This window comes from Canis lupus, chromosome 12 (assembly GCF_011100685.1).
Source record: "Canis lupus familiaris isolate Mischka breed German Shepherd chromosome 12, alternate assembly UU_Cfam_GSD_1.0, whole genome shotgun sequence".
Taxonomy (NCBI): Eukaryota; Metazoa; Chordata; class Mammalia; order Carnivora; family Canidae; genus Canis; species Canis lupus.
In genome coordinates, this window is record NC_049233.1 from 40762385 (window position 1) to 40774021 (window position 11637).

Sequence of the window (11637 nt, forward strand, 5' to 3'; positions counted from 1 at the left end):
GACAAACGACAAATATGGAGAAAATATTTGCTATGCATATAACTGATAAAGATATTTAATCTACATAAAATTATTATAAATCAGTAATAAAAAGATAAACAATCCAGTAGAAAAGGGCAAACAATATGAACAGTGTTTAACAGAAGAGCACAAATAGCCTAGGAACATATTTTAAAATGGTCAAACTTAACATCTAAAAACAATTAAACAATTACTATAATGTATCTTACAGTAGGATATAGGACAAAAATCATATCATCTCAATAGACACAGAAAAAGCATTTAACAAAGTTCAGCATCCTTCATGATAAAAACACTCAATAACTAAAACTACAAGGGAAATTCCTTAATCTGATTAAGGGTGTCTATGAAAAACTGACAGCTTACATCATACTTAATGATGAAACACTAGATGCATTTGTTCAAGATCAAGAATAAAATGAAGATGTCACTCCTGCCATTTCTATTCAACATTGCACTGGCTGGGGCAATGGTAAGAAAAATTAGCCAGGGCATTTTGGTAAGAAAAATTAGCCAGGGCATTTTGGTAAGAAAAATTAGCCAGGGCATTTTGGTAATTTTATGTTTCAAAGTACACCATGAAGAAAGTGAAAAGACAACCTAACAAATGGTAAAAGGTTTTTGCTAATTCTATATCTGATAAGGGACTTTTTGATAGAAAGTGTAACAAACTCTTACTGCCCAACAATAAAAAGACAGTTAAGCCAATTTTTAAAATAGGCAAATGATCTGAATAGACATTTCTCCAAAGAAGATGCATATACAAATGGTCTGAAAAGATGTTCAACATCACTAGCTATCAGGAAATATAAATCAAAACCAAAGTGAGATTCCACTTGATATCCACTAGGATGATTATAATCAAGACAGATAATATATTGGTGAGGATACGGAGAAATTGGAAACTGTCATACACTACTGGTGGGAATGCAAAATGGTGCAGCCACTCTAGAACTGCAGCCACTGGCAGTTTCCTCAAAAGGTTAAACTTAAAGTTAACCATATGACCCAGCAATTCCACTCCTAAGTATATATCTAAAAGAAATAAAAATATATATCCACACAAAAATCTGTACATAGGGCACCTGGGCAGCTCAGTAGGGTAAGCATCTTCCTTCAGCTCAAGTCATGATCCCAGGGTCTTGGGATGGAGCTCTGCAATGGGATCCCTGCTCAGTGGGAAATCTGCTTCTTCCTCTACCCCTCCTTCTCGCTGGTGCTCTCTCTTTCTCTCATGTTCTCTCAAATAAATAAATAAAATATTTTTTAAAATTTGCATGCAGTGTTCAAAGGTGGGAGCAAGTCACATATTGTATTTCTATACACCATTCAACAGATGAACAAATAAAATGTTGTATATCTATATAATGGATTATTATTTGGCAATAAAAGGAATGAAGTACTGATAATGGCATGCACTACAACATGGACGAAACTTGAAAGCATTATGCTAAGTGGAAGAAGCTGCTCACAAAGAAACAGATGTTCTATGATTTCACTTATGGGAAATGCCCAGGGTAGGTAAACCAATAGAGACAAAAAGTTACTGGGGCTGTTGGATTTGGTGGGGAATGGGAAATGACTGTTAGTGGATGCTGCATTTCTTTGGGAGATGATGAAAATCTTCTAAAATTGCTTGCAGTGATGGCTGTATAACTCTGTAAATGGACTAAAAAGTTTTGAATTGTATACTTTAAATGAGCAAATTGTAAGGTATGTGAATTACATTTCAATGAAGTTGTTGTAAAACTTAAAAAGTGCTCGACCTCATTCAATATCAGATAGATGCAAATTAAAACCAGTGATGTATTGTTTTATTAAGAACAAGTGGGAAAACTTAAATTTTGGAAAATGTCAAGTGTTAACATGGTAACAGAACAGTGAGAACTGTCATCTGCTGCTTATGGGAGCACAAATTAGAAGCACCACTTTGGGAAATGCTTCGGCAATAACTTGTATACACCATAAGACCTAGCAAATCCATTCTTTTCATGCAAACATCAGGAGACAGGAACACTGTTTATAGCAGCTTCTATTGTGAAAGCGAAAGATTGGTGCAACCCAAATGTGCAGCTGTGGGATGGATTCTGTTGGCCAGGCCAACAGGCACTTTATCAATTGTCCCATGGAAGCCACCTACAACAGAGGAAAGGACATTTTGTAAGTGGAAATTGGGCTATTAGGAGAGGGGAATAGCCAAAAACAACCATCATCACAAAACAAATACTCTCTACACATCAGAGGGGTTTTTTTCCCTTTTACAATTTGTTCAGAACCCACAGGGAATATGGGTGTGGTTACCTATAGCTCCCTCAAACTCCTGAAAAGCAATGCACCTTATTGTTAGCCCAGCATGAGTGCAGAATCTAAGAGAGGATAGGAGAGTTGGGAAAATGGGGGCTTGGCAACTAAGTGTTTTCCAAGGTGCAAGATGGGACCCTGGGGGGGGGAGAGACACTGTCTCTAGCTATGAACAGAAGAAAAGTAACAGTAAGCAGAAGGCAAACTACTCTCCATTTCCCCTAACCATATCCCCCTGCCCCAGAGAATTAGGAACAGGGACAGAAGAAGCCAGTGGACCCGCCATTCCCAAGCTGGTTCAATATCTGCATTACCCACATTAACCATTCTTCCACTCTCCACTCTCACACCCGGGGCAAGGCAGAAACCAAACTGATCCTCCTTGTTCTCATCCTGCTCCCTAAGGCACAGTAGATACTGTCTTATTGCTGGGAAAAGTATTTCCTTCTTTCATCTGAAGTGGCTTCCCAGCTTCTTTTGCCACTAATCATTTATTTTTTGAGTGTGACATTTTCCTATGCTTGTCCTGTTAATAAATCCTCACTAATCATTTATTTTCTAAGCGTGACATTTTCCCACATTGTCCTTTCTATTAATAAATCCTCACTCGTCTTACCATCTTCCCAGGTGACACTGATGTCATTGATTTGCTCCCTCACCATGACTTCCTTTTCTGGCCACAGATTCTTAAAAGCAGCTCAGGAGTGCCTCCTAAGGCTTCCTCTCCTCCCCTTCTACCAGTGGTAAACAAATCTTAGTGTCAGTTGAAGGATTTCATGCCCTAAATCTGCAAACCAGGATCATCTGTCAACACCATTTACCTAAGGTGGTAAAACCTGTGAATTATGATTTTTGGACAGGTTCTCTTATAAAAAGGCAGCAGGAAATCTCGTAGGCCACAGAAGGAAAGAGTTTTAAGTGGGTCTGCAAGAACATATACATATAGATGTATATTTTATATACATAAAATATATATACAATATGCATAAATAATATGGTAATGTTTCAGCAATTCAAGTGGATTTTACCTCTTAAAAGTTCAGCTATTTTACTGATACAAGTTTTATATATAATGTTTGTTTATTTTCACCAATACCTAGTAACATAACTCAGGAGTAAAAAGGTGTTTTCAATCTTTTACTATTTAAAGTTTCTTTGGTTATGGGCTCCTGGTGACTCAGTTAAGCCACGGACCCTTGATTTTGGCTCAGGTTATGATCCCAGGGTCATGAGATTGAGCCTTGGGTCTGGCTCAGTGCTTAGCAGGGAGTCTGCTTGAGATTCTCTCTCTCTCCCTCTCCCTCTGCCCCTCCCCCCTCTAAAATAAACAAGTAAATCTTTAAAAATAAATAACATTTCTTTGGTTATTATTCATGTCATCATTTAATAGAGTTAACTATTCATAATACACATTCTTTCCAGGAGATTCTTGAAAAATAATTTTATTGTGAAGTCTCTTATATTTACTTTATTGTTATATGGTTATTGCTTTCAAGAAGTATTTGAGGTGGCTCATCATAAAAAACAAAAATAATACAACTGTAATAGTAGAAAATAAAAGCCCTGCAAAAGGAAGAAAGCAAATACTTTCAGCTCATGAGAAAATAAAGCTATAGTGGCTGAGCATTAGCTCAAACTTCCTAGAAACCAAAAGTGGAAACAGAAGCCATGCCAATACTTCACATTTAAAAAAAGAAAAAACACATTTGGTTTTGCTCTGTAACCAAATCTAAAAGGAATTTATTCAAAAAGAAACATTCATTCAAAAATTATTTATTTATTTATCTATTTTTTTAATAATTTATTTTTTATTGCTGTTCAATTTGCCAACATACAGAATAACACCCAGTGCTCATCCCATCAAGTGCCCCCCTCAGTGCCCATCACCCATTCACCCCCACCCCCCACCCTCCTCCCCTTCCACCACCCCTAGTTCGTTTCCCAGAGTTAGGAGTCTTTATGTTCTGTCTCCCTTTCTGATATTTCCTACCCATTTCTTCTCCTTTCCCTTCTATTCCCTTTCACTATTATTTATATTATTTATATGTTTATTATATTATTTATGTTTATTTATTTTTGAAAATTATTTAGAACTTACAAGGAACTAAATGCTGTATAACCCACTGGGAATACAATGTTAAACGTTTCAAGAATGGTCTCTGCTCTCATAGAGAGACAAATAATAAATAACTAATCAAATAAATACATATAAATCACAATTGAAGAAGTGCAAGGGGACTAGGAAAATAAACTAAAATTCAGGAAGGCCTCCCTGAGGACGGTGATATTTAAGAAACAAAGAGATGAAACGTAATTTCTGCCCTAAAGATGTTTCAGGGAAGTTCAGTGCCCTAAAATAATCCTATAGAAGACTTGATTTTTGAGGTGCAGAAAGTCGAAGTATATTTGTCAGATATCCTGCTTAGCAATGTTACAGAGGGGAAATCTGGCCCTGGAACACAGGGTCCAGATTTTTGATTAATGTGCCTAAGAATGAGGCCCTTGGGATAGAATTGAGCAAGACTTTTTTTTTTTTTTTAAGATTTTTATTTATTCATTCATAAGAGACACAGAGAGGCAGAGACACAGGCAGAGGGAGAAGCAGGCTCCCTGTGGGAAGCCCAATGTAGGACTCAATCCTAGCACTCCAGTATCACACACTGAACCAAAGGCAGATGCTCAACCACTGAGCCACCCAGATGCCCCTCAAGCGAGACTTTCAATATGAAGGTATTAAAAGAGGAAATTAAGATTTCCCTAAAGAGGTAGCAAAATCTGCTTCCAAGAGTCCTTAAGGGTGCCTGCTTACCACCTTGGGCTTATGTGATTTTGCCTAAACTCAAGGGATTAAAAACTCAAAGGCCTTATTTTGCTAACTTGTGGCCATATCATTGCTTTCTTTTCCCATAGCTCTTACTAAGTAGAAGAGAGATGAGTAAGGAATGCAGTTTATGATAGAAACATTTTAATTCAGACTCATATTTGAGGTTGAATAATTTAGAGATTGGAAAAACAGGAGGAAGTTATATGAAACTTCTTTTTTTCTTTTTCAGTCTGCTGAGAGTGGTAAAAGGAGAGTGCAAGGAGAGCGGGGAAGAGGAGAAAGAAATGGGAAGAGAGCGAGAGAGAGACAGAGGAAGTGAGCATGAGTGTAAGAGAGAGCCTCTGCTGTAATAGAAATATGATGTTGAAAAAGGCTGACAGGCAGAAAACAAGCCTAAGTGTTGTTGCTATGGTTACTGGACCATCTGTGTTCTAGCCTCCCATACGCCAAAGGGTTATATAACCTGGTAGCCAGCTAAATATTAAAATGGACCTAAAAGTGACACCAGTTATTTTTGTCATTTTTTAAAAGGGTGATTCAAAATGAAATTGCAACATTACACAACTGCTCTTTATGTCTACTTCCACATGAAACACTCTAGAATGCTAGTACAATTCCTTTTGAGGGCATCAAGAAATATCTGAAGTACTGCAATAGCCCTGATTTTCAATCCTTGAGAGGCCATTGTTCTTATTAATTTTTTTAAAGTAGGCTCCACGTGGAGCCCAATGCAGGGCTTGAACTCACAGCCCTGAAATCAAGACATAAGCTGAGATCAAGAGTCGGGCACTTAACCAATTGAGGCACCCAGGTGCCCCTTACTAAATTTATAATTAGGCGGTCTCAGCAGTTGATACATTTATGTGTTTTCAATTGCAACTGATTTACAAATAAACCAAAAGTAGACTAAAACACAAGAACTATTCTCTATAAGGAAACGAGACTCTCCATTGACCGAAAATCCAATTTTCCTCAAATGTGGGATATGCAAAGAATATACTCTCCTCAGCACAGGGAAATGAATATTCTAAATTCATCTCTCACCAGAAATAGAGCTTTCTTGTGCAAGTTCAAGGGAACTGTGGTGAGAATTATGTCACAACTGGCAGAAAAAACAGCCCTGAGCCATCCCACCTACCCATGCCCACAGCATGATTTAGGAGAATGCCAGCCACAGATAAGGCACTTTTAACCATGACAAGCTAGAATTGAGAGGAGTTGGATTTTGCCAGTTTCATCCCATAACTGCATCCATCCCCAAATTGCTTTCCTTTCCATACCTCTTAGTTAAATAAAGGAGAGACAAATAAGAAATGCAGTTTTATTATGGAAACATTATAATTCAAACTTGTATTGAAGGTTTGAATAATTTAGAGATGAAAAAAATCTCTAAAGAAGGCCAATCCCTCCTGAGGATGTATATCCCGCCCTTAGCTCTGACTCATAGCTATCCTGCAGGCACCTGAAAATCCACATCCAAAGATCAATTCAACTTTTCCACTTCCTATCACTTGTTCTGCTTCCCCTATCCCAGTTAATGTCCAAGCTAGAAAGTTCAAAGCTACCTTTAACCTTCTCACCTCCGACCATAGTAGCTACAGGGGCTTAGATGAGTTAGTTTACTTATCAGGTCTGAACCTGGGTTTTCCTCAGTTGCCAAATAGATTCCTTTCTTCTCAAGTTATTAAAGACGGTTAAATGAGAAAGTGTATGGGGAATGCTCAGAACAGCCCCTGGCCTAGTAAATGCTTAAGAAATGAAGGTGGTTCCATGATTATCCGTCACCAGAAAACTGCATGGGCTCCTAACTCATCTTTCTCAGGGCAGTATCTTCCCACTTTTTTCCATACTCACTCTCAGCTCCCTTTAGGATCCCCATGGCGCACCACAAATAATCATTTGTCTATTGCAGTTTTCCTGTCCTTGTGTCATCATTGTGTGCTGGGTGTGTGGGGAGCAGAAACTTGCCTTTTTGTTCACTGGTTTCCAGTTGGAGAGAAGCACATCTGAGCAGCTATACATGAGGGCACAGGGAACTCATCCTTCAGTATTTAAACCTGATTGAGATAATTAAATCCAAACTTGAAGCAGGTGCCATAATGGGATGGGGGGGGGGAATGATCAGCATTTTCTGCATGCAGAAGGAATGTGCATTGATTTACTTAGGTGGGCTGTAGTAAAGGGTTTGCAAAAATGGATCATCAATATGTACCACCCCACAAGCTTTGTGCAATGTGGCTTTGCCACTTCTCTCCTCAAGAGGTGGAGCCTATTTTCTGTTCCCTTGGATTGGGGCTGGTTTGTGACTTGTTTCGAACAACAAAATGTGGCAGAAGTTATGCAACTATTATGGCTTCTGTTTAAAAGTTTTTCTAGCTCTCTCTTCACACTCTTGGAATGTTCCCTCCAAGAACTCTGCCTTGAGACCACCACACTGTAAGATCAAGATGGCTATAATGGAGAGCCTACATGTGGTCAGATCAATGTGCAGTGACCAAAACCCTTGGCTGGTCCCACCCCTACCTAATCTGCCACGTGGGTGCAGCCACATGAATGATGCCAGGAGAGATCAGCAGAACAGTCAGGCAATCCACAGACTTGTAGGAAAAAAATAAATTGTTGAACCTGTAATCATATGAATGAATACCTTCATGATGCTCTTCCAATCTCCTATTACCCTTCAATTTCCTACTCTTTACCCTTGAACTAGCATGAGGAATTCTTCAGACAAATATTAAGATCACAACTTTCTTCACAAATCACCTTGAATTTTCAATGTTGTGGTAAAGCTATAATATTCAGTCAATTTTAAGATGTAGGAAATTAATTCAATGAGTGCCCCAATTCAAATGTTAAGTGCAAATTTAAGTGCCAATATGAAATGTGTAGCACAGGAATTCAAGAAGCTGAACAAGCATTGTTATTATCCATCAACTGCTGGTAGAGTATGCAGCACATGAGAGTTGAAACGCCAAGTTTTGCAAAGAAAACTTGGAAAACGTGTGGTCATTACAGTTTGTTTAAACACATTCAAAAGAGAAATCTTTCCTGCTGAGTGAATCGGAAATGAAAACAGTGTCTGAAAGCATTGTGGTAGAGTTGGTCACTAGGAAGCAAATTTCATTTGGAAATAGAATCGTGGTGAGAAAATGTTTACTTTGGTTAGTTCTCCTGGACATTAGGTTACTGATTTAATCATATTAATTGCCAGTGGAAGAATCCTGAGGCTCCTAATGTAAAAGAAAAAATAATGTAATGAAACTTTAGAGTGCTGTTAGGTTAGTCTTCCAAACCTAACTTTGCAAATTGAGAAACTGATCCTGAGGGCTGGAAAGGGCCTTTCCAGAGCTGATTGATGATCGATTGGGTAGCTGCAGGAAGCTCACAAGCCACCTGGGGTACCATTGATCCCCAGGTGGGGCTTGCAAAGCATCCTTTCTGCTGAAAGGGTATGCATCCTTACACAAAGTGTTTAGGTGTTGGGTGGTGGGGCACATATTTTGTTCTTCCTCTTTCTAGACATATACCCATCCATAGCTACGTTTATATTCATAGGCCTCTTAAAACTTTTTTCACGTCGGGCATTAGATACCTTTGCTAATAGAATTCAGAAGTTTCTGCTCTCACAATTATGGTTACATTGCATTTTTCCCTCCATGCTGAGCACTGCTGCGTAGTTATGACTGGAACCGACACCGGTGCATCACAGAAACAGTCTGGCCCTTAGTGCTGGCTGGCTAGCAGACCCCTTAGAAACCATAAGCTTTTTGGTTAAAATGTCACAGGTTACTGTGTCAAGGAAACTGGATCTTTGGCTTTTTAGAAATCGGAAACCTACCTTCCTTTTTTACTAACTACCATATACGTACATTTTCGAACTCAGGACAGTTTTCCTTATTCAGATGAGTCTATATAAATTAACAATGTCATTTATTTACACAATTAATTCTGGATGGAAAGTTCTGTCAGTAGTACACATTGTAATGCCATTGTTACCTACTACCACACTTTTTTTTTTTTTTTAAGAGAACTATTTTGGTTTTGGATGTTCATAACTTTCAGAATTCAACTTTGGCCTCCAGTTTTGAGATAGACATAAAAAATTTTTTACTAGTTGTTTAAATTTGAACACACTTTGCTTCTTTGCCAGAATAGAAGAGACACCCCTCTACAGTACATTTTTAGAATTCTTCAGACGTTTAAAAGGGACTTCACTGCTGACTTTACTACCAGAACTCTATCCACCTTAGCCGCCAGCACTCTTTTTATAAGAACGTAAATAACCTTGTTTCACAACATACCCTTACACACATAGGCCTTGATTGCTCCCAGGCTCAATGGGATCTCTGTTGATGCTGTTTGCTTCATTCAGCTGGTCTTAAAATTTTCTGCAGTATAGAGCTTCCTACCCCCAGCTGATTCCCTGTAGCTTTCAAACCACAGCAGGGCGACTTTAGCTTTGCAAGAAAGCATGCATAAAGGAGAAAGCCTGAAGTCTGGGGAACAGATTTGGAGATGGAGAGCAGAGCACTTGAATATTAGGCTCAGAATGCACAGCTAGACGAAAAAACACAGGCTGGGCTCCCAGTGTACCGGGCAGAAGGAAGCATTCCTGGTTCTTCCTATCTCTTCTTTTCTTGTCTCGTTAATCATCATCCCTGCCCCCGCTTCCTTGAATCCATAGCTCTGTTGAGTACTTACCCTACAGATCTACAGCCTTATTGGAGATCCCAGCCTTTCTTCAATTCTTCCCTCAGAGACTGGGAGGTGCTTCTCTACTGCCTGATGCTAACCCTACAGGGACAGCCATACGCAGCATAGATACATCGCAATGTGGGGTGTTTCATCAATCACAAGTAACAAGAGACTGGAAATGGGCTCCCCGTGGCCTCCTAGGAGGACAGTTACCAACATCACCTGGATCAAGCTACAGACTCATCCCTTCAGTACCTCTTTCTTACTCTTTTAGACTCTAGATTATCAACTGATTATTCATGTATGAGAGGCTTATTCTCCCGTCTACATTCATTGTTAGCTCCCTATAGATAGGAAACATGTTTAACCCATTTTGTTGCCCAAAGGTTTTGGCACATGGTGACTGCTCAAGAAGCTCTGGCTTCATAGGATCCAGACCTTCCTTCAAAAAGATTACAGTTCAAACCAAGGGCATTAACATAGTAATGTGGGGTACTATGACAGTGGTTTTATAAAGGTTCCAAGAGTGTCTCAGCATAACTGAGCATATTGAGTGACAAAATTCTCCCCATGACCTACAAAATCTGTTCCCCAGCCTCAAATTCAATGTACAAATCTAGCTTCCTATCTCAGATCAGAGATCTGTAGATCAGAGCTACTTGGAGTGCTTGTTGAAACTACAACTGTCCTACCCCCTACCCCCACTCACCTCACCACCAATTTTGATTCATTAGATATGGAATACAATTGGAAAATATGCATTTGTTTTAAGTTGTCTAGGTGATTGTCTGATGCCTAGCAAGGTTTGGGTACACATCCCCCAGGGAATGCTGAAATGCAGAGTCCTCTGTTAAGAGGCTAATCTTCCACACCCTGCAAAATTGCTGGGAAGACTGAGGGTGTAGCTCTCCATGGAGCTAACAGTCTGCTTCCTATCAGGGTTGGAACAGGGAGGGGTGGAGAGTCAAGTTGATCATTTACACTAACACATACATTCATTGTTGGCATGAGAGGTGCGTTCTTATTGGCATACAATAGGATTTCTTCTTGTGTGATGAGCTCCTTTTCTATTCATGACATTGGACATTGGGTTATGTATTTGAGGCTGGTGTGCTGACAATAAGGAGGTAGCACTGGGTGCCAAATGAAAGTTTTATAAGGGGAAAATGTATATAAAGAGCGGTAAGTGTGTACTATTTGAAAAATTTGTTTGCCTACCAAGGACATTGTTTAGACATATCCAGACAAGTTTGACTGGTTGAGAAGGAATGGCCATACTCGATACTGGCTTTGATTCAAGAATGTGCCCTGCCTTTCTAGGTTCAGGGTTCCACCTGCACCACCTCTGCCCTCCCCCACTGATAGACAGCTTTCCCATTTGGAAGAGTCTTCTTCTTTTCATTTTTCATGTTTCTATCCAGCCTCATCCATTCCCAGGCCTACCACATGGTTAAGTAAGCAGAGCCATGTAAGTTGGCATAATCCTTTTTTCTGTGGCAATTAGTAAGAGTTCATTCTTATGCAGTTGATCTAATAGCCATATTGATCCAAGCAGTCACATAACTATATTTCCATTAATTTTCAGGATTCCAAAACACTGAATCAGTCATGTTTCAGCCTGGCTGCCTTCATTATAAAGATGGTCTTATTTTCCACTAATGTGGCAAATATGCCTATGAACATAAAGTTAGAAGAGACTGGCTAGAATCTTCTCATTAATTCATCTGACCAAAGAAGGAAAACCATTCAAGTCTCATTTATCATGTAACCCAGCAAATGGAATTATTACTACATTT